The sequence below is a fragment of the Bos mutus genome, chromosome 14 (genome assembly GCF_027580195.1).
Source record: "Bos mutus isolate GX-2022 chromosome 14, NWIPB_WYAK_1.1, whole genome shotgun sequence".
NCBI classification, from domain to species: Eukaryota; Metazoa; Chordata; class Mammalia; order Artiodactyla; family Bovidae; genus Bos; species Bos mutus.
Genome location: NC_091630.1, coordinates 62,284,449 through 62,305,478, shown reverse-complemented (window position 1 = coordinate 62,305,478; position 21,030 = coordinate 62,284,449). Strand labels below are relative to the sequence as shown.

The 21,030-nt window shown below is 47.6% G+C and overlaps 1 long non-coding RNA gene across 2 annotated transcripts; it reads left to right on the top strand.

Moving 5' to 3' along the window:
• The first annotated feature begins 112 nt into the window (after window positions 1-112).
• On the top strand, window positions 113-10,980 carry LOC138990761 (uncharacterized). Of its 2 annotated transcripts, XR_011466862.1 has the most exons (5): window positions 174-249; window positions 1,398-1,676; window positions 2,265-2,412; window positions 2,608-2,692; window positions 10,692-10,980. It is a non-coding gene; the product is annotated as an uncharacterized lncRNA (long non-coding RNA). The 2 variants fall into 2 exon arrangements; XR_011466863.1 differs by lacking the exons at window positions 1,398-1,676; window positions 2,265-2,412 and having other exon boundaries at window positions 113-249.
• Window positions 10,981-21,030: the final 10,050 nt, after the last annotated feature.

The following is a 21,030-nucleotide window of genomic DNA, read 5'->3' as shown; positions in this document are numbered from 1 at the left end:
GCGTGGCCGGGGCAACGGCTAGGCGGCCGCCGATTGGCTGCTGGGCAGGAGAGGGCGCGGTCCTAACAGGCGGCGTGGTCATGGCAACCCTCGGGCGGCCGCTGATTGGTTGCTGGGTCTGCTCTCTCTCACTGGGCAGCAGGCCAGGCGCCCTCCGACCGCTTTCCGACTGTGACATCGGCGAGTGACCATCCAGGTGTGTCTGGCTCGGATTCACAACCCCTTTGCTGTGCTGCACCGTGAGTCAAGGTCTGAATTTTGTTGTGCGCGCAGTGCAGGGATGTCTTGGGTGGTGAGCGTGACGCCAGGTCCTCAGGGAGGTCTGGGAACCTGGGGCATGCAGGAATGAGCAGGTGTGGATCCGGAAGACAGCTGTGCAGGAAGGGAGGGTGAGGGGCTTGCTCTCAGGTTGCCAGTCCTTTTGCTCTGATGCCAGGAGGGAGTCTGCAGCAAGATATCTTCAAGGTTTTGATGCTGTTACTGAGAGCAAGAGGAACTTGTAATAATTATTTATTTTTCCCTTCCCCTTTCATTCTTGAGGTGGGGGTGGAGGCTGTCAGTCGAATATGGGGAAAACCCCTAGCAATTTTTTAAGCTGGATAAAGAGTCAACCTTTTAAATAAAGACACGCTGACAAAGGACAGTGGCTCTGGGGTACAACCTGACCTTGCTTTTCTGGAAGAATATCCCAACAAAATGAATCTTTTACTTATTTGAAAGACAAGTTCTTTGACTGCAAACAAAGGCTAGTTCTTACATCTTTACTCTGAGAGAAGTTTTTGCTTTTAACACAGATGAGACACCCTGTTTGAATTAAGACAGTAACATGGGTTAGCTCAGCCAGGAGGAAAAAGTCCTACAATATTCTCCAACATGTCACTTGTTTCACTTCAGAGGCAGTAATTCTTTTTAATACAAATTATTTTATAGTGTGTGTACTATCATTGTAAAATGGAAAGCAGAAAAATTCTACTGACCATGAGTAACAATTCCAAATCAGGTCTCTGATTCTGTTTCCTTATTTCATTTGTTATGGAATGGAAGACTGGGATGTTATTTGAATCCAGAGTCAAGGATTCCTGCTTGAGGAAGGCAGGCACTGTGTTATCCTGAAGCAGATTCCTTGAGAACAGTAACTAATATGAAGTGATAGTGATTGTGAGTTTGCCAGTTAATGGCTAACTGGTATTCTTATGCGTAGTCTTGTCGGGCAGGTGTGGCATTTCTAATAGGATTGTAGGGAACAAATGGGGATGGATGTATTCGGATACATTCACTGTGAGACCTTAGGGACTTGTCAGATATCAGAGCTATGGCAAATATTTAGTCCATAGAGATTGTTGGGGTGCTCATCATAGAGACAAGCAGCTGAAAGAATGGTTGTTTGTGGTTAATAGGGGAAGCCGCTGGCCCCTCTCGTGTCTACCAGGTGTGCTGAACAGACACCCGGCTGGCACATCTGTGTGTCCACGCATCTCTGCAGACTTCATGTGCCGGAAGCTTCCTAAGCACCTTTGGGGAGCAGATCAATTCTTCCTTCATAGGCTTCAGGCCTGAGTCCCGCCATCCATGTACCCTCAAAGTGGAAAAGCCACTGGAAGGCAGTATGACAGAAGCCTGATTAGGAGTCAGAGCTGTCCCACCAGCTGAAATCCCGAACCTGCCAAGAAACCATGGTGAGGCGTCCTGCTCCCACCCTCGCTCCCGGGTCTTTCTTCTGTGTTATTTCCTTAGCCAGAACTTTACAAGCGCATCATAGCATCGCCCTAGTATCTCAGAGAGTGGGTTGTGGAACTGGCCTCACATCCATACAGTCTTGCAAACCTTTCTCAGGGAAAGCAGGTATTTATCAGGGGTGTGTTTTGTCCACATGTTGGCCAGCTTCAGAGCATTCTCTACATTCTTGTACCTTTTTGAACTTAATATTTTTATACCTTAGAACAAGCTGTGGGCCTGATGGAGTCTGCTGACTGTATTTTGAGACTGGTTGTAATTTCTGTTCTTAGGTTTAGTTGCTTGTGTGGAAGAGATGCAGGACTGCGTCCCAAGGGCTTTTTCCGAGTGAAGAAATTAAGCCTGAACAGTTACCTCATATCAAATCAATCAGTAATAGAATAATCAAAAACTGGGCTCCCTCTGTGCTGTGTAAGAAATAGCCATAGAACTGTCCAGAGTTCGAGCAGCTTTGGGATGGGTACTTTTGTGGATACAACAGTGTATTAAAGTGATTATGAGTGTTTCCTTTAATTTTGTTTGCAAAACAGCCTCCTCTTAGACTCACAATTAATTGAAGTTTTGCTATGATAAAGAGCTTGGATGTCAAACTGATGACAGTATTTCAGTTAATGTGGACCTTTTATAATGGAGGCATTTGGAAACTGTGGGAGATGACATCACAGAATTGATTTCCAGGTACATTACAAATCTACTATGAAATTACTTTAATGAAAGGAAAATATAGAGGTTACTTATCTACATGATTTATATCCAGCTACACCAGTTTTAGGTTGTAGGAGAGTACTGAGAAGTTCTGGGGGGACTGTAGCCAACCTTTCAGACAGGCAACCATCTCTCACCACTTTCTCTCCCCTCTTCTGCTCCCCACAGCCCCTCCGACAGCACGGAGCTGTCTCCCCACTCCAGGACTCCCGCCTGTCCTTCCCTCAGTCCCCTAGGACAGATCTTCAGAGACGTGAGTAAATCGTTATCTGCCTGGAGACCATTCTGTCCCAGCGCTTCCCACAGTGAGTGATGGCTCTCTGATATGTCTCCCCGCTGGACTGTGAATCACATGATCCTGCTTTCCCCCCATATTTGTGTCTGTTTTATCTCTGAATCCCTGTGTCTGTCCGCTGTCACCATTCTGCAGTTCGCAGCACAGCCCATGCTCCGTGGTCCACACTTAGGGAGAGGTAGCTGGGAGTTCCTGAGCAGGTGGAGCCTGGAGCCCTTCCTCTGCAGCGCCTGTCCTGGAGAGCCCTGTGAATGCAAAGAAGGGACATTAAAGGGCTGGAGAGTGAGGAAGACATTTTCCTGAAATACATACTCAACACTCACTGCTATTAACACATTTCTGGTAATTTTTCGGAACCTTAAGCAAGTGAGTGGTGGGGAAGCCAAATGCTCGAGGTTTACTGAGGGTGGCATCAGTTCAGTTCAGTCACTCAGTCGTGTCCCACTCTTTGTGACCCCATGGACTGGAGCATTCCAGTCCTCCCTGTCCATCATCAACTCCCGGAGCTTGCTCAAACTCATGTCCATCGAGTCGGTGATAGCATCCAACCATCTCATCCTCTGTCGTCCCCTTCTCCTGCTTTCAATCTTTCCCAGCATCAGGGTCTTTGCCAGTGAGTCAGTTCTTCGCATCAGGTGACCAAAGTATTGGAATTTCAGCTTCAGAATCAGTCCTTCCAATAAATCAGTTCAGTTCAGTCGCTCAGTCGTGTCCAATTCTTTGCGACCCCATGAATCACAGCACGCCAGGCCTCCCTGTCCATCACCAACACCCAGAGTTCACTCAGACTCACGTCCATCGAGTCAGTGATGCCATCCAGCCATCTCATCCTCTGTCATCCCCTTTTCCTCCTGCCCCCAATCCCTCCCAGCATCAGGGTCTTTTCCAATGAGTCAACTTTCTGCATGAGGTGGCCAAAGTATTGGAGTTTCAGCCTCAGCATCAGTCCTTCCAATGAACACCCAGGACTGATATCCTTTAGAATGGACTGGTTGGATCTCCTTGCAGTCCAAGGGACTCTCAAGAGTCTTCTCCAACACCACAGTTCAAAAGCATCAATTCTTTGGTGCTCAGCTTTCTTCATAGTCCTACTCTCATATCCATACATGACCACTGGAAAAACCATAGCCTTTGCTAGACAGACCTTTGTTGGCAAAGTAATATCTCTGCTTTTGAATATGCTATCTAGGTTGGTCATAACTTTCCTTCCAAGGAGTAAGCATCTTTTAATTTCATGGCTGCAATTACCATCTGCAGTGATTTTGGATAATATTTAGGACTAACTTCCTTTGGGATTGACTAGTTTGAGCTCCTTTCAGTCCAAGGGACTCTCAAGAGTCTTCTTCAACACCACAGTTCAAAAGCATCAATTCTTCAGCACTCAGCTTTCTTTACAGTCCAATTCTCACATCCACACTCGTGCCTTAAAATTGTGCCATACACATCCACCTTGTGCCACGAGGGTGGCATGCCTTAAAATCAGCTTGTTAGTTGCCCCCCGCCCTGCAAAATCCTGCTAAGATTGTGATTACATCAGATCTATATAGCAATTTTGCAGAGTACATCATGAGAAATGCTGGGCTAGAAGAAGCACAAGCTGGAATCAAGATTGCTGGGAGAAATATCAATAACCTCAGATATGCAGATGACACCACCCTTATGGCAGAAAGTGAAGAGGAACTAAAAAGCCTTTTGATGCAATTGAAAGAGGAGAGTGAAAAAGTTGGCTTAAAGCTCAACATTCAGAAAACTAAGATCATGGCATCTGTTCCCATCACTTCATGGGAAATATATGTGGAAACAGTGTCAGACTTTATTTTTTGGGGCTCCAAAATCACTGCAGATGGTGATTGCAGCCATTAAATTAAAAGACGCTTACTCCTTGGAAGGAAAGTTACGACCAACCTGGATAGCATATTAAAAAGGAGAGACATTACTTTGCCAACAAAGGTCCGTCTAGTCAAGGCTGAGGTTTTTCCAGTGGTCATGTATGGATGTGAGAGTTGGACTGTGAAGAAAGCTGAGCGCCGAAGAATTGAATCTTCTGAACTGTGGTGTTGGAGAAGACTCTTGAGAGTCCCTTGGACTGCAAGGAGATCCAACCAGTACATTCTAAAGATCAGTCCTGGGTGGTCTTTGGAAGGAATGATGCTAAAGCTGAAACTCCAGTACTTTGGCCACTTCATGTGAAGAGTTGACTCATTGGAAAAGACTCTGATGCTGGGAGGGATTGAGGGCAGGAGGAGAAGGGGACGACAGAGGATGAGATGGCTGGATGGCATCACCGATTCGATGGATGTGAGTTTGAGTGAACTCTGGGAGTTGGTGATGGACAGGGAGGCCTGGTGTGCTGCAATTCATGGGGTGGCAAAGAGTCGGACACAACTGAGCAACTGAACTGAACTGAATTGATGTCCTAACAGTATCGGTTTTTCTGGTCCAGGGACATGGTTCAGTTCAGTTCAGTCGCTCAGTTGTGTCTGACTCTTTGTGACCCCATGAATCGCAGCACGCCAGGCCTCCCTGTCCATCACCAACTCCTGGAGCTTACCCAAACTCATGTCCATCAAGTCGGTGATGCCATCCAGCCATCTTATCTTCTGTCGTCCCCTTCTCCTCCTGCCCCCAATCCCTCACAGACATGGTAGGTCTTTCTATTTAGGTCTTCATTAGTTTCTCTTAGCATTGTTCTGAGGTGTTATGTGTACACATCTGAGCACCTATTGTTACATGTATTCGTAAGTATTTTTGATGCTAATATAAATGCAATGTTTAATATTGCAGTTGTTCTTTGACAGTATGTAAAATATACCTGATAATTATATACAGACCTTGTATGCTGTAACCATGCTAGACTCATATATTCTTCTAATAGATTTTTTCGTAGATTATTTAAGTTTTTCTGCATTGATGATCATGCTCTCTATAAATAGGGGCATTTTTACTTCTTGTTTTCCAGTCTGTATGCCTTTTAAAATCAACACTGGGCACATGCCTCCAGCACAGGGGGCAGCAGGCATGCCTGCTCCTGCCCTTCCGGTGTGCTGTGAAGGGCAGTGGTGACAGTGACCCCTGCTCTGCCTCTCCTGTTGGAGGAAAGGTGCCATTGTCTCACATCACATGTGCTCTTTGCTGTAGGTTTCTCACAGATGGCCTACGTCAGGGTAGGAAGTTATCTATTCCAAATCTCCTGAGTGTGTTTGTCATCTGTGGGTTGTTGAGCTTGTACTGCTCATCCACCCCTCCCTCGCCGGCAGGGTCAAAAGCACGTGTTGGATGAGCCGCACATGACAGAAAATGCCAGCAAATCCAGAATGCCCGTCTTTGAGGAAACTAAGTGATCGTGCTCATCCTGGATGCTCACAGCATTTGTCTTCTCCAAAGTGCTCTGAACAGTGAGCATCACTGACGCACAGAAGGTCCACCTTCATCCCCCACCCTCCTCCTTGTGAATTACTATCAAGTAGTACTCTTGCCTGGAAAATCCCATGGATGGAGGAGCCTGGTGGGCTGCAGTCCATGGGGTCGCTGAGGGTTGGACACGACTGAGCGACTTCACTTTGACTTTTCACTTTCATGCATTGGAGAAGGAAATGGCAACCCACTCCAGTGTTCTTGCCTGGAGAATCCCAGGGACGGGGGAGCCTGGTGGGCTGCTGTCTATGGGGTCCCACAGAGTCAGACACGACTGAAGTGACTTAGCAGCAGCAGCAGCAGCACTGTAAGTCACCACTTTATAAAATTGACTACATTACAGACTTTGTTCTCCTTGAATTAACTTCGTCACTGAAGTACTTTGCCTACAAATGACCCACTTAATGGCCTGCTGTTGTCTCCAGAGCATTACTCAGGGAGATTTGTTTTGTTTTTTCACTGTGGTCAAAGTTTCACAGCTTCGCATTTTATCTTTAATGTGATGTTCTTTTTAATTACTACTTCCTTTTATGTGAGAACATACTTCTCTGCCATTTTTGTTACTGAGAGACTCACAGCATTTTGTTCTTGAAATACAGTTAAGCAAACGTGTAAGCTTAGATGTGTTGAGATGCATTGTGATGGTTCGGAGCACACCCTTAGTGTCCCTCCTGCTTCTGTGGGGGGACCACCCTTCTCAGGGCTTTGCATCAAGATGGGACCACATCGCCAGGCCTTGGTCAGAGGGACGTGGGCAGAAGTGGGAGGGGCTGCCCAGCCTGGCCACAGCGCATCCCTCCTGACCCTGGAGGCAGAGGACGTGTGCTGCCCTGGATGGGTGGGGGGGAGCCTGGGGGTTTGAGGTTGATCTTTGGAGGACAGACGCCTTCTGTGGACACTGAGTAAGAAGGTCTTCCATGCTCTTCCACCCTGAAACTTGAGGTCTCGTGTTACAGATCACCTACCCTGAACAACGGAGAAGGCAATGGCACCCCACTCCAGTACTCTTGCCTGGAAAAATCCCATGGATGGAGGAGCCTGATAGGCTGCAGTCCATGGGGTCGCGAAGAGTTGGACATGACTGAGCGACTTCCCTTTCACTTTTCCCTTTCATGCATTGGAGAAGGAAATGGCAACCCACTCCAGTGTTCTTGCCTGGAGAATCCCAGGGACGGGGGAGCCTGGTGGGCTGTCGTCTATGGAGTCGCACAGAGTCGGACATGACTGAAGTGACTTAGCAGCAGCAGCAGCAACCCTGAACAATACATACTGTCCAGCAAGATGGTGCAGCCGATCCCTGATAGGAAGGGGATATGCTCCATACATAATTGCTCATGTGCATCTTCCAGTTGTGCATGCTGAAGAATGAATGGCTTATAATCCTGACATGTTGTCTCCAGGAAGAGCAAGAGTTTCCCCAACTGTTTGGCTATTTTTTTTTTTTCTCTTCCTATGAAGTGAGAGAGCCCAAGCAAGATTTATAAATACTTCTCAAGTTAAAAAAAAGTTTGTAAAGTACTACGTTGAGTATACCCAGCCTTAAATACCTTAAAAATTGTAAAGCTTTTTACAATTTACTCTCCCTGTTCTACATGCTTATTTTTAATTGTCTTACTGCCCATGCTGTCATTAGTTCGTGTTTTCAACCGCAGTGCTCTCTTAGTCGCAGCTTCCTCTCCAGTGATTCATTTGTAATCTCATAGATCAGAGAATACATTCATTGGTGGCCATCTTTCTGCAGATCTGACGAGATCATCCTGCCATCCTTCTCTCAATGGCAGAGCCCCGTGGGCAGGGGCTGAAGCAGCACTGTGCTCTTCTCATGGGCTTATGCCTTTCCTGTTACCATTACCCTCAAATCAGTGTTTCTGTGAAGAAATGACTTTAACCTACTTGTCCCTTTTTTTCACAGTTAGTTCAGTCAAAACCAGATAATTTAATCCATGTTAAGGGCAATGCCCGTGATGTTCTGAAAGCAGATAAACGCATACAACAGATAAATGAATGAAGGGGTCCTGTGTCTTCCCCTGCTTCTCTGAACACTGGTCTTGGGACACACATGTGACTGTTCTACAAAAAGGAGAGCACATGGTTTTAAGAGCCTGCCTTGGAACACACGTCATCACCTAAACAACAACAAAAGCTCATTCTAATATAACAACTCGGGGTGGGGAAGTTGGTCGTCCGGGTGATGTGGGAGAGCCGTTGCTGTTTTCCTTTGTTCCTCTGGGCACTCTGAGGGTGTCACACCTGAGCATGCAGCTTCACCACCTCCTTCAAACAGAAAACAGAGGTGGTCCTGAGGGAACCTTCTGAATTGTCACCTCTTCCCCACGGCTGCCAGGGCGTCCGCCTACCCTTCCTTCCTGTGTTAGCCGGAGGAAGTGTTTTCTCCCCAGGCAAGAAGGATACTCTCCATAACGCTTCCGAAAAGCACATCACATTCCCTTCACTTTTTTTTTTTTTAGCTTAAATCCACGTGTCCCTTGCAGTGACATCCTTGGAGCTTTGAAAGCAGGCTTTCTGTTTTTTTTCCTCCCCTATTGTTTCTGAGCATCTGCCTACCTTGAACCCGTATTGTGTTCCGTGAGGTGATGTCATGTCCTGTGCTGAGGAGAGACCCAGTTAAACAATGAAGAGTCCCGCCAGTGCTTCAGTTATGATGACATCACTCGACATGTCCGTGTCGGGTTCGAGTTTGTAGATAATTAGCTTCCTACAATTTTCCTGCTGTTCATCATCATGTTTTAGGACTCGGTGGATTTCAGCCTCAAGATCAGCAGAACCTTCACTTTCTCTTTTACATCCCACCCTGGGTTTTATACCGAGTAGAAACAGCACAGTTTGCTCACATTTGGAAGGTCAGAGTCAATGGATTTTTTCCTTTAATAAGATATTGATTTTACACATTTGAATGTATTTCCTTCAGGGAGAGCTTAGAAAGAATCAGATACCTCCTTCTTTTTGGTTCATCCCTGGTGAAATCATTTCCTGATGGAGGTCAGGTTCTAAACCTGGCAGATCTACACATCTCTTACTGAAGCTCAAGTGACTGTTCAGGACTCATTGTACACAAGGGGTTCAGGGACCCAGCCCACTGTTGCTTCTACTTATTTTTCCCCCGAGTCTCCAACCAGGGGAATTCCTGTCAATGAAACTTCATGACTCTAGTGCTTCTTTGGAGTCCCCTGAAGCACGTTCAGACCTGGGAACCTATGAAGCAAAGTGTGACTAACCCTGATCTTAGAGGATGCGGTTAACAAGATGACCGCTCTTGATGACTTGGAAGAGACAGCCTAGATCATCGGCTAAGCAGCCTTGTTTTATAATCTCCATGGGCTGATGCGTTGGTTTTCTGCAGAAGGCAACGCCTCATTTGAGAAGCTGGCTTTGTGGCTGGGAGTGTGGCTTCTGCTGGGTTAGGGATGGGGTGGGACCAGCAGGAACTCAGGAGACGAGAGGAGATAGAAATCTCAGTCAAAAGAGAGGGAACCAGGTTAAGTCTCCTTGGGGTTGATGGAAGGATGGTTGGTATGGAGTTCTCAGGGGTTGGCTGAGAACCCCTGCATTCACTGGGGATCCTGCCATTTCTCATTAAGTCTGAGAACTTAGGTTTGGCTTCTCCTCAGTGCTCTGCGAACCTTGCATTTATACAAAAATCGAGCCTGGTTGCAGAGCTTTGATTCGGTTCCAACGTGTTTCTTCTTATTCTGGAAACCAAGTTCTTAAATGTCTCTGCTTCAAAGTCTTGTTTGAACCATGGATGTTTCTCATTGTGTGTGTGTGTCCACATAACCTGGGAATTGATGTAATTAATTGATGGGAAATATAAATAAGTCAGTCCCTATTTATATTTAAAAATGGTTCATTTCCCTGATTCTGGGTCATGAGCAAAGCTCTGGGAGGTGGAGAAATACCATGCCAGAAGGGGACATGGAGATGCCCTTGGTGACACCTGGAGTGTGGTCCAGGGCCCGACTCTGCAGAAGGTCTGGTGTGAGCTGAGTCCTGCTCTAGTAGGAGGACTGTGAGTTCCATATAGACATATATACTTTGAAGCATTTTCAAGTGATTCAACGCTTGCTGAAAAGATCCTCTTTGATGATGATGTCAGGGGGCATCTCGTGAAGGGGCATCCTCTCTGCCAGCTGTGGCTCCCCCACTGTCTCACTCTTATGGGGGACCTGGCTTCCCTCCCATGTGGGCGGTGTGCTGAGCCTGGCTGGTCCCCGACCCCTGCTGTCCCGATTGCTGGGCCACCTTTGGGACCCAATGAGCTGCTTGGATGGGGCCCTGATCCTTTCTCCCCGAGGCCGCAGCCTTCAGAGCTTTCTGGTCTGTGTGAGGGTGTCAGATAGAAGTGTTTACATTTGCAGCAGTATTGGAAAGAAGGGGGCTGTGAAACAGTCCAAATGTTGTCTCTACAATGGTCACAAAATGCCTACATGTAGTTTTCTCCTTGGCTCACTCAGAGAAGCACAGGTTCCTGAGTGCCTGAGCTGGGCTCACTTGACCTGTCTGTCGTTATTTCATTTCATCCTAGGCAATGGCCTCGGGGCATTTCCTGATCTTCTCAGGGAAGAAGCCCATGACCAGGAGGATGAACCAACCAGCCAATCAGAGGCCAGGCTGGACCTGAACCAGGACTGCTCGCATCCGTTACATTCTCCCCTGCTCTCTCCGGCTGGACGCAAGATCGGAGGCTTGGACCCCTCTGCTGACCTCAGCTGGCCCTCTGTGGTGTGGACTGACTCCTTCATGGCTCAGCTGAGCCCAGGGGACATCCCATAAAGCTCTGCATGCACACACTCTTCTCTCCTTTGTACTGTTAGTTTGGACATCAGTTTTTTTTTTTTTTTTTTAATACATTTATTTTTAATTGAAGGATAATTGCTTTACAATGTTGCTTTCATTTCTGTAATACGTCAACATGAATTAGCCATAGGTGTACATATTTCCCCTCCCTTTTGAACCACCTCCTACCCTTTCCCACTCCTCTAGGTGGTTACAGAGCCCCAGCTTGCGTTCCCTGGGTCATGCGGCAAATTTCCATTGTTTATCTGTTTTACATACGGTGGTACACATGCATCCATGCTTCTCCCTCCAATCATCTCGCCCTCTCCTTCCTCTTCTCCAACCTGTGTCCCTAAGTCTGTTCTCTACGACATCAGTTTCTTTTTTCTTTTTTTGATTCAAGTTCCTCAAGAACTGTTCCTGGGAAATCTGCCCATCTCTTAGGAGGCTCCCTCCTGGGGTCCATTCTTTTCGTCACCTCCCCATGGTGACAGGCTTGAAGCCAGGCATGGGGCTGCTTTTGCCAGACCTTGGCCTTGGTCTCCCTTGTGGGTGGGTTTGTGCCACCTCAGGGACTGTGACATAAGATACCCTGGGAGTCACATGTCCTTTTCCAGGAGCTGGGGTGGACAGGCTTCCTGCCCCGGACCAGTTCTGGGTGGAGGGAAATTCACATGATGGGGGCTCAGGTCTGAGGGGTCCCGTGGAGTGGAGCCGTGCATGGCTGGGAGCCCATCCCGGCTCCGAGGGAAGCAACCATGTCAGTCTGAACCCAGCAGGTGTTACTGGTCTCTGCCCATGCAGTGGGCAGGTGGTATTCTAGGACCTGCTGGACACCAGCCACGAGTCAGAGGGCCACATGTACGGCCTGAAGGGCGTCACAGGGCCAGGGTCAGGGGAGAGGCCTCCCAGGACCAGGTGAAGGCATGTGGGGGCACCTCAGGGAGGGGAGCAGCGTGCACCTCAAGCGTGCAGGGGAGAATTTCGTGGGTTGCGTGGAGTAGTGTCGGGAAGCTTAGGGTTCCTCTCGAGTTGCGTGTCGACCAGGGCGACCCGCTTGTGTCTCCTCAGGGAAGTCAGATCTCCTTTGGCGTTGCGAGGGGCAGCTCGGGGTTCAAGTACCAGCCTGAGGCCCGGGTACATGGGGGAAGCTGCCTGGAGGCCTGGGCTGCAGCCAGGCTGAATCAGCTGTGTCTATGGACACCTAGACCAGTCTCTGTGGCTGAGAACCACGGCCAGCTGTCTTTTCCCAGGTCTGTGCTTGGTGATCTGGGCTCAGCTTGGTTCAACATTCTCTGTGCATCTCCTGGGAAGTGACGATGGTGGCCCTGAGGGTGCGAGGTGGCCCTGCTCTTGGCCAGCACTGCCTCCAGGGGAGGTGAACTCTTCTCCCCCTCTCACTCAGAGTGTCCCCCTCTCTGAGCCCTCCGGAAAGGGGGCTCAGCCTCATCCTGTGGGAAGAGCTGGGGTGGACACTGCTTCGAGGCTGCCCCTCCTCCAGCCCCAATCCCCTGTCACAGCAGGTCCACAGCAGTGTGGACTCAGGTAAAGAGAAGTGGCATCTCTTTCTGGGGGACATGGCTCTGTGGGACAGGGGGAGGCAGGAGGCAGCCTGTGGCCTCCCGCGGCTCTGAGGGATGCGCTTCTGGGGGTCTTGGCCAAGAGTATCAGGAAACCTCCGAGGATGGTTGGAGATGGATCTCTGGGAGACTCTTATATAATGGGGCATGCCGAGCTGAGGCTGCCTCTCACTCCAGGGCTGTGTCCAGAACTCCCAGGCACTGGGCTGAGGTCCCTTCTCTGTGCAGAACTGCTCTGTGGGCAGAGGACTGAGGCTTGAGCAGTCCAGTGACTCCCGGGGTGGCACACACGTCTTGGGAGCCTGAGCCTCGTGGGGACCCCATGGCCGGGGAGCCATGAGGTCACAGCGTCGCCCTAGGGACACGCTTGCTTCCTCTCTCTCCATGGCCGGTGTGGAGAAAGGAACTGCTAAAAATAACCGGGAGAGAGAGCCAGAGGAAGGGCCGGGAGGCAGTCCCCGTGCTTTTACTAATATGGACTTTCTCGGGCTCAAGGAAGTACTTTGTTTCAAAAATAGCTGGTGCTTTTCCAGGAGGAGCCGAGGTGGTGAGCGGGCCCTGCAGCCCTTGAGCTTTGCTCCTGGCCCGGCTGCTGGATCCTTCCCTATGTGGCCCAGATGTGGGTGCCCAGGGCCGGGACAGAGACCAGCGGGAAGGGAGTCCCCCTCCCTCACCTGGAGGTGGAATCCAGGGTGTCGAGCATCTGGAAACACAGCTGAGGGCCGGATAGGCCAGTTAAGGATAAAGATTTGTCCTCAGAACAAATTGTGAGCTTGGCTGATTGGAGTTTGGCAGCATTTATAATCGGGGAAGCGTGTTGTGACAGGTAGAAAGCTGGAGATGGAGGGTAGGCACCCGAAAGGTGGCAATGGGGCACCTCATCTTGCTTTAAGATCAGCTGCAGTCACTGAGGACTGACCACGTGCCGGACGCCACTCTCGGCATGCTGCCTGTCCTGAAGCGTCTGAGCCCAGGTGGGCCCAGGGAGGCAGGCCCCTTTCTCCTCTCAGAGCTGTGCTGGAGGGACCTGAGGGTCAGAGAGGGTCAGTTGCCATTTTCACGCTGGAGCAAAGGGCGAGCGCCACTTCAGAATGTGCTTTCCTAGCGCTCTGGTGGTTGTTTCTATGTCTGTGCTCGTGTGTGTGCGCAGTGCACACTCGTGTGATGTTTCTGGCGGGCCTGCAGTGGCCGGCTGAACTGCAGTTGCCGTTTCATAGGCTCTCCTGTCCCCAGGGGCCATTTGTCCGCCGGTGCTGGTGCCTCATCTGTCACTTGCCACTTCTTATCGGCCTGCGGCCCCTGGACAGCTATTTCCCCTGGAAGATGGATGTGGACAGTGCTCTCTGGGCGGAGAACGCAGCCCCCGCAGGCCCCTCGGCCGAGAGTTCCCAGCAGACATGGATGCTGCGAGGGGAGCCCGGGAACGGCGAGGCTGCTCTGCACAGGCCTCGACGCTTCAGCTGAGTGCAGATTCAGTTTATGTTATTATATGCCTTGTCAAGCAGACTTCTTCCTGCCAGAGAAGTTTAAGGCGAAGACCAGAATCTGAAAAGTAAACATCTATTTGTGAGGGTACATGAGCAACTTGATTACTTTGTGCTCTTTATCACATTGTATCTGATGTTTTACACTTGACCTCACTTCGTTGGAAGGAATCTTCTGTTTTCAAGCAGACCAAAAATTCACTAGTGTTTATAGCAAAACCTCGTGCACTCAGGCTGTCCCATGTCATACATCCTATGAAGCTACAATTTAAATTTCTAAACACATGGCGAATTATTTGCTTAAAATTGATAAATTGATAACACACCCAGGGCTTGTGGCTACATAGACACGTTTCTGTGCTCAGCTATGCTTTACATGCAAATCAGTGTGCTAATTACAACACAGACTTGGTCTTTCATTAATATCCTCCAACCTTCTAATGGTTCAGATTGTTATTAAATACATGTGCAATTCCTCAAAAGATCTGACAACAAAGCACTTTAAAGTTTATTATAATCCAAAATGTTTCTATTTTACATCTTACCCCCGCCCCTGTTCCCATCGGCATCCTTTCTATACTCACTTTGGAATGCTTAGCAGATTTTATATTAACTATTTTCTTCTGCATCTGCTTTCTCATAAACCCTGTGATTCTGTCAGCTACTTGAAAGGCCTAGCATAGCCCTGCCCGAAGCTGTGGCTCAGAAAGCCTGTGTCTTCTTGGCCCCTGGCAGGAGCTCAGACACGGCTGTTCATTCTGCCTGGGGTGTAACTTAGTTCTTCTATTTTCCAGAATAGAGTTTAAACAGTTAATGTTAATTTTTCTACAAGGTTTTGGTAGCATTCTTCAGGGAAACGCTCTGTGCCTAGAGATTACCTTTGGGGGATGTTTTTAGTAACAAATTGGATTCCCAAATAGTTAAAAGGCTATTCAAATTCCATGTGTCATAATAGGTAAGTTGTGGTAGTCTGTGCTTTTCAAGGAATTGGTCCACTCATCTAAGCTGTCACATTCTCGTGTGCAGACTTGCCCATGTCACTTTCTTATTACCATTTTGACGACTGCAGGACTGGGGATGACTGTAACATCCCCACGAGTGGAAACTCGTACCCTCTCTCTTTGTTTCCTGTAAGTCTTTTTAGAGGTTTGTCAGTGTTGTTGATCTTTTCAAAGAAAAAGCTTCTTGTTTCATGGGTTTTCTTTACTGTTTTTGTGCTTCTAATTTCAGTGGTTTCTGGGCTTTTCCCTCCTTCTGTTTCGTGTTTACTTTTCTAGGTGCTTGAGTGGGAAGCCTAGATCCCCGATGTGGGGATTTCCCTCTTTTCTGATATAAACATTTAGTGCTATGAATGGCCCTCCTGGCACTGCTTTAGCCACACACCACACATTTTAATATGGACCATTTTCATTTTCATTCAGTTCAATGCACACTTTCTTTCTCCCAAGACTTCCTTTTTGACCCATGGACTATTTATTTATTTATTTATTTTTCTTTAAATTTTATTTTATTTTTAAACTTTACAATATTGTATTAGTTTTGCCAAACATCGAAATGAATCCACCACAGAAAGAAGTATCTTCCCATTTTTGGTTTCTATGTTGACTCTGTTATGGGCAGGAAGCATTCTGTATGATTTTAATGCTGTTAAACTTGTTGGTTTTGTTTTCCGACCAGCATATGGTGTCTCTTGATGTGTTGACTGGATCCTGTTGGCTGATGGTGCCACTGAGTCCTTCCACGTAGCTGGTGGTTTTCTGAGTCACTGTCCATCAAGTGCAGAGAGAGGGGTCGTGGCATCTCCACATGGAGTTGTGGGCTTGCCGTCTCCCCTCTCGGCTCTATCATGGTTTGTTTGATAACTTACACAACCCTGTGGTTGGGTGCATACACATTCGTGACGGTTACGTCTTCTTGGCGGCCTGACCTTTCACCATAATGCACTGTTCCTCTCTGCCGCTGTGTTTCTCTTTGCTCTGAAGTCTCCATTAGCTGATAGGAATATGGATGTTGATAGCTCCTTTCCTTGGGTTAATGTTTGCATGATGCATCTTTACTATATAGCTTGTCATAATTTATAATTGTGTCATAATTTTCAATCCCCTGGGCCAACTTTTGTCTTTTAAGTGATGACCTCTCACTTAATATAATTATTAATTGCTATGGCTTAAACCTACCCTTTCATTTTTCTTTTCTATTTATTTATTGTTTTTTTTTCTTTGTGTCTTTTCTCCCTGGCTTTCTCTGGGTTAGTTGAACACGTCTTTTGAGTTTCATTTAGATTTATCTTAGTGTCTTTAAATGTAACTCTTTCTCTCTTTCTAGTTGTTATTATTGTTGTTTTAGTCACAGACTACTGATGTCAGTATTTTCCAGTTTGAATGAAGTTTGGAGACTACCTTGTTTTACATCCCATTTATAACCTTGTTTAAAATACAATTGTCTTATGTATTTTCTTTATGTATTTTTAGAGTCATGCCAGAAAGTGTTATAATTTTTGTTTTAATCATCAAGAGTAAGTTGGAAAACTCCGTAGGAGAAGGACATGCATTGTCTAGATACATATTTTTACTCTTTCCATTGTTCTCATTTCCTGCTGCTCCAAGTCTCCTGTCAGACATGCTTTTCTGTCTAGAGAACTTCACTTAGCCCGCTGTTGAGTCAGTTCTGCAAGCAGCGATGTTTTCTTTATCTGAGAAAGTCTTGAATTCTCTTCATTCTTGAAGGGTGTTTTATCAGTATAGGATTCTGGATTGATAGTTCTTTTCTATTATATCTTAAAAAACATTGTGGACTCTAATTTCTGGAGAGAACTTCACTCTCATTCAAATTGTTTTTCCCCTAGAGAAAGCATGTTCTTTTCCTCTCCTATTTTCCAGATTTTTCCCTTTGCCCTCACATGTTAGTAATGTGACTAGCATGTTTCTTGGAAAGGATGTTTTAGGGTTTATCCTGTTTGGGATTTTCTCAGCTTCTTAAATCTGTAGGATTATGTCCTTTGCCAAATTTGAAGATTTTTGAGTCATTATTTCATTGAATAGTTTTCCATACACTTTCTTCCTCCTTTCTTTCAGGGACTTTTCTTTTTTACATCCACCTACAGGCCCTGTGACTTTGTTCTCTAGCTATCTGCCTTCTCCTGCCTCTGTGTTTGTGTTAGATATGCTGTTTATTGCTTTTATTTGTGCTTAACAGGAAGAAAGGGAAAAACTTGTCTATGACATCTTCCTGGGAGCAAAAGTCCGATGGAAGGCTGCTAGATTTTTAGTTTTTCTTTTAAATATTTTATAAGCATCTTACTTACAGAATGTCTTTAGAACTCAGTACATTTTTTTAGTTTTCAGAAAATTGCAGCTCTCTTTTTCACCCTTATATTTCTTCTGTGTATATCATGCTATGTGATGCATAGTGTTATATTACATAATGTATTATTCTGTATTACACAAATATAACATATTATATACATTACATAGAATTATACATCAATTATGTCACACGAGACATCACTGTATTAATTTATCTAATCTATATGTATTGTATATACTACATATGTCATTACATATATTTACGTTATTATGTATTATATAACAGCAAACTGGGTCACCAACAAGCCAGCTTTGCGTCTTCCTTTGCCCGAGGCTGGGAGCTGGATGTCATGGAGTGTGAGAGGCTGTTTCTTTGCCAGGATGACTGTAACAAGTGTCACAGACGTGCAGCTTCTCATGGTCCTCAAGTTGGGAGTTGGAGATAAAGGGTTGGAGGGCAGGTTTCTCCTGTGACCATCTCCTTTGTTGTCTCACCATCACCCTCTATGTATCTGGGTCTGAAGCTCTTCTTCTTATGAGGACACCATTTAGACAGGACCTTCAACCACCTCTTTAAAGGCCTCTCTCCAAGTGTATCCCCCACTGAGGTCCTGGGGTCAGGACTTCAGCCCCAAGTGTGTGGGGGACTCGATTCAGTCCCTGATGGAAACCGGGGGCACAGACAGCATGGGGCAGCCCATAGCCTGGGCTGCAGACAGGCTCCTGGAGAAAGTGGCTGTCAGGCTGGGTTAGGGCCTCAAGGAAGGATGGGCCAGCATCACGAAGGGACGGATTCTAGGCTGGAAGGGGTTCCTGCTTTCATGTGGTTCCACCTCCTGCTCAGAACAAACCAGGACGCTTTGCCTGCCAAGAAGGGAGCTGAGCCCCAGTGTGTGTCTCCTGATGGTCTTGGGCTTCCAGCGTCCACACTAGTGCAACATTGCTCACGAGCCTGCTTCATAAAAGAATGTGGCTTCTTTTCACAGATTTTTAAGGAAACCAATTCTTATATTTTAATGAAAGGGAAAGCAAATGATATGGTACTTTTCAATAGACCTTTTGTTAAGAATGCACACATCCAGGAGATATATTCCTGCTTGGTTTTTTTTACTGTTGTTTTTTTTTTTTACACTTCCTATAACATACGCACATGGGTTTACCAGCTGAATTTTCTTTGACCTCAGAAACCTGTGTAAATCAAGACTCTAGGCATGGACTGCTTTCTCCCCCCTCCCACCTCAAACAAATACCCAATTTCTGTTGGATTCCAGCAGCCCCATCGACTTTCCCAGGAGCAGCAGTTGGTAGAAAAAAGCAGAGGCATGAAAGCCTCCTCCCAGACGTGTTTAGCAAATGCTTTCTTATTTTCATGTTTCACGATGATTTACTGAAGCATTCCAAGTGCCTCCCAGCGACCTGTCCCGTGCCCCAGCGTTGGAGATAAATGTCCTTGCTGACTCCCCAGCATTTGCCGATTTGGTCCTGGCCCGTTTTTTTTTGCTGCACCCCCAAGGAAATAAGAGTGCTGTGTTTTCTAGGGAAAAAAAACAGTCCTTTCAGAGCCTCCCCCTTCGCGGCCTGTGCAGTGGGGATGCTGCCGGTGGCCGGGAACAGAGTGGCCTTCTGTGGGCCACCGGCCGCAGACTGGCTGTCTGCAAGAGGAGTTCCTGCTGCCGCGGCCTGCCGCCAGGCCCCTCCTGCTCGGCTGGGAGCTGAGCTGCAGGCTCGGGAGCCCGGAGCGGGATGAACCCAGAGCAGGGAAGACAGGCGCTGTCGCTCCTTTCCTGAGTGGACTCATAGCCTGGCCTCTGGGCCTGTGCGTCCCCAACGGCTCTCGGGGCAGCGGGCGCAGAGCAGCTGGCCTGGTTGCTGGCCGTTCTCCTGAACCAGAGGCCTGTGGAAGTGGAACCCAAAGCGAGGGAGGTGGCTGGGAGGACTGTCCACACTCCTCTTCCTCCCCGGGGGGCCTGGAGGCCTGTGTGTCCTGGTTCACCCGGGGTCTGCATGGGGCTCTGGGCCTCGGCCTGGTTCCGATCGTTCGGTTGAATTCTGATAGCTTGTTATTATGATGCCTCTCTGCTTCATTCAGAAAACTGTGAATTCAGTCTGAAACTGAGAAAATATTGTCTTTATGTCGCAAAAATGCCATGATTCTTGCTTGCAAAACAACTAAACCAAACAATCAAAAAGCAAAAGCAACCCCCCTTCCCCTCCGCAGTGACCGGACAGAGACGGAGGCGTTTCCTCTTTCAGGAGGATGAATTAGACGCACTTTTCCTGTTCCTCCACGAAGCACGACTGAAATCAGTGGGCGTCAAAAGTCTAATACATGAAGTGAGAGTCTGACGGTGGAGGCAGGCAGGTGGACAGGAACCAAGAGGCCCCTGAGAAGAACACAGAGTGGGGCAGGGGTCCCTGGTTTCTCTCCGCCTCGTGCCCCAGACCTGGGCCCGAATAATCCAGAAGCTAAGACATGGTTGAGGACCAGGGAAGGGAGCCTCGTAGGACAGGAAGCTTTTAGACGACAACCTGATCCTGCCCAAACCCACCCACACCAGCAAATGGCCCAGAGGGAGCCAGCTGTAGGGGCCAGTGCTGAGTCATCCGAGCCCCAGGAGACTGGGGAGCAGGGCAGGATGAGCGGAAAGAGAGAAAATGTGAGAATACAGTGTGTTTTCCTTCTCTTGTTGAGTTCTCCAAATGGTGTCTGACAGTCTAAGCAAAACTTATGAAACTTCTGGATATAGCATTATACGTGAGAAGAAATACTTAGGCCAATAATTTTTTTGAGTGATTGAAGAAAAGGGGGTATAAAGTGATGCAAGCTTTCTACACGTGACACCAGTCCTGGTGACAGCAGGGATCTCTATGCACCTACCCCTGGAGGGGTATACCAAGGAGTATATTTCCACTGGAATTCTAAAATCAAGTTTAAATTACCTATGAAAAAGTGAAAGTGTTAGTCACTCAGTCATGTCCAACTTTTTGTCATCCCACCTGGCTCCTCTGTCCATGGGGTTTCCCAGGCAAGAATACTGGAGTGAGTTGCCATTTCCTTCTCCAGGGGATGTTCCTGACCCAGGGATTGAACCCAGGCCTCCTGCATTTCAGGCAGATTCTTTACTTTCTGAGCCATGTGAATCGACACTTATTTCAAAACAAATATTTGCATTTAGCTAAAATATGGTACTCTGACTGTTGCCAGTCTTTCAATCTCTGATTTTTGGAGGACTCTCAGACTCATCTGTAGGGACCATGGCAGAAGGAATACTATGTTTTCTGAGTCACTAGGGAGCTCTCGCCTGCAAGCGAACCCTTGATTCGACCATCATACAGTGAGAATTTCAGAGGTCAGTTCCTCCAATACTGCAGGCGTATCAACATCAGGCTGCTCCTTCTCTCTGATCTTTCTCAGCATCCATGTGACAACATTCGTGCTGAGTTGGCAGGTCCAGAGGGAGTCGAGGGGTGATGTGTCCTTCTCTTAGGAGACAAACTCCTGTTTCTAGGAGCTACCCCGACCTGCACTCAGTGGCCAGCGTGGGGTGGTGAGCTGTTTCTGGACTAAGTGGTGGCCATGTGAAGGATGGTGGAGTCTGAAGTGTCACCTGAGACGAGGAGGACCAGGAGGGATTGATGTCAAAGGGACTGTTCTCAGTCGAGGTCATGCCTTACGTTTGGTCCTGTAGCAGCTTCTTGGGTGAGCAGGTTGACAGCTC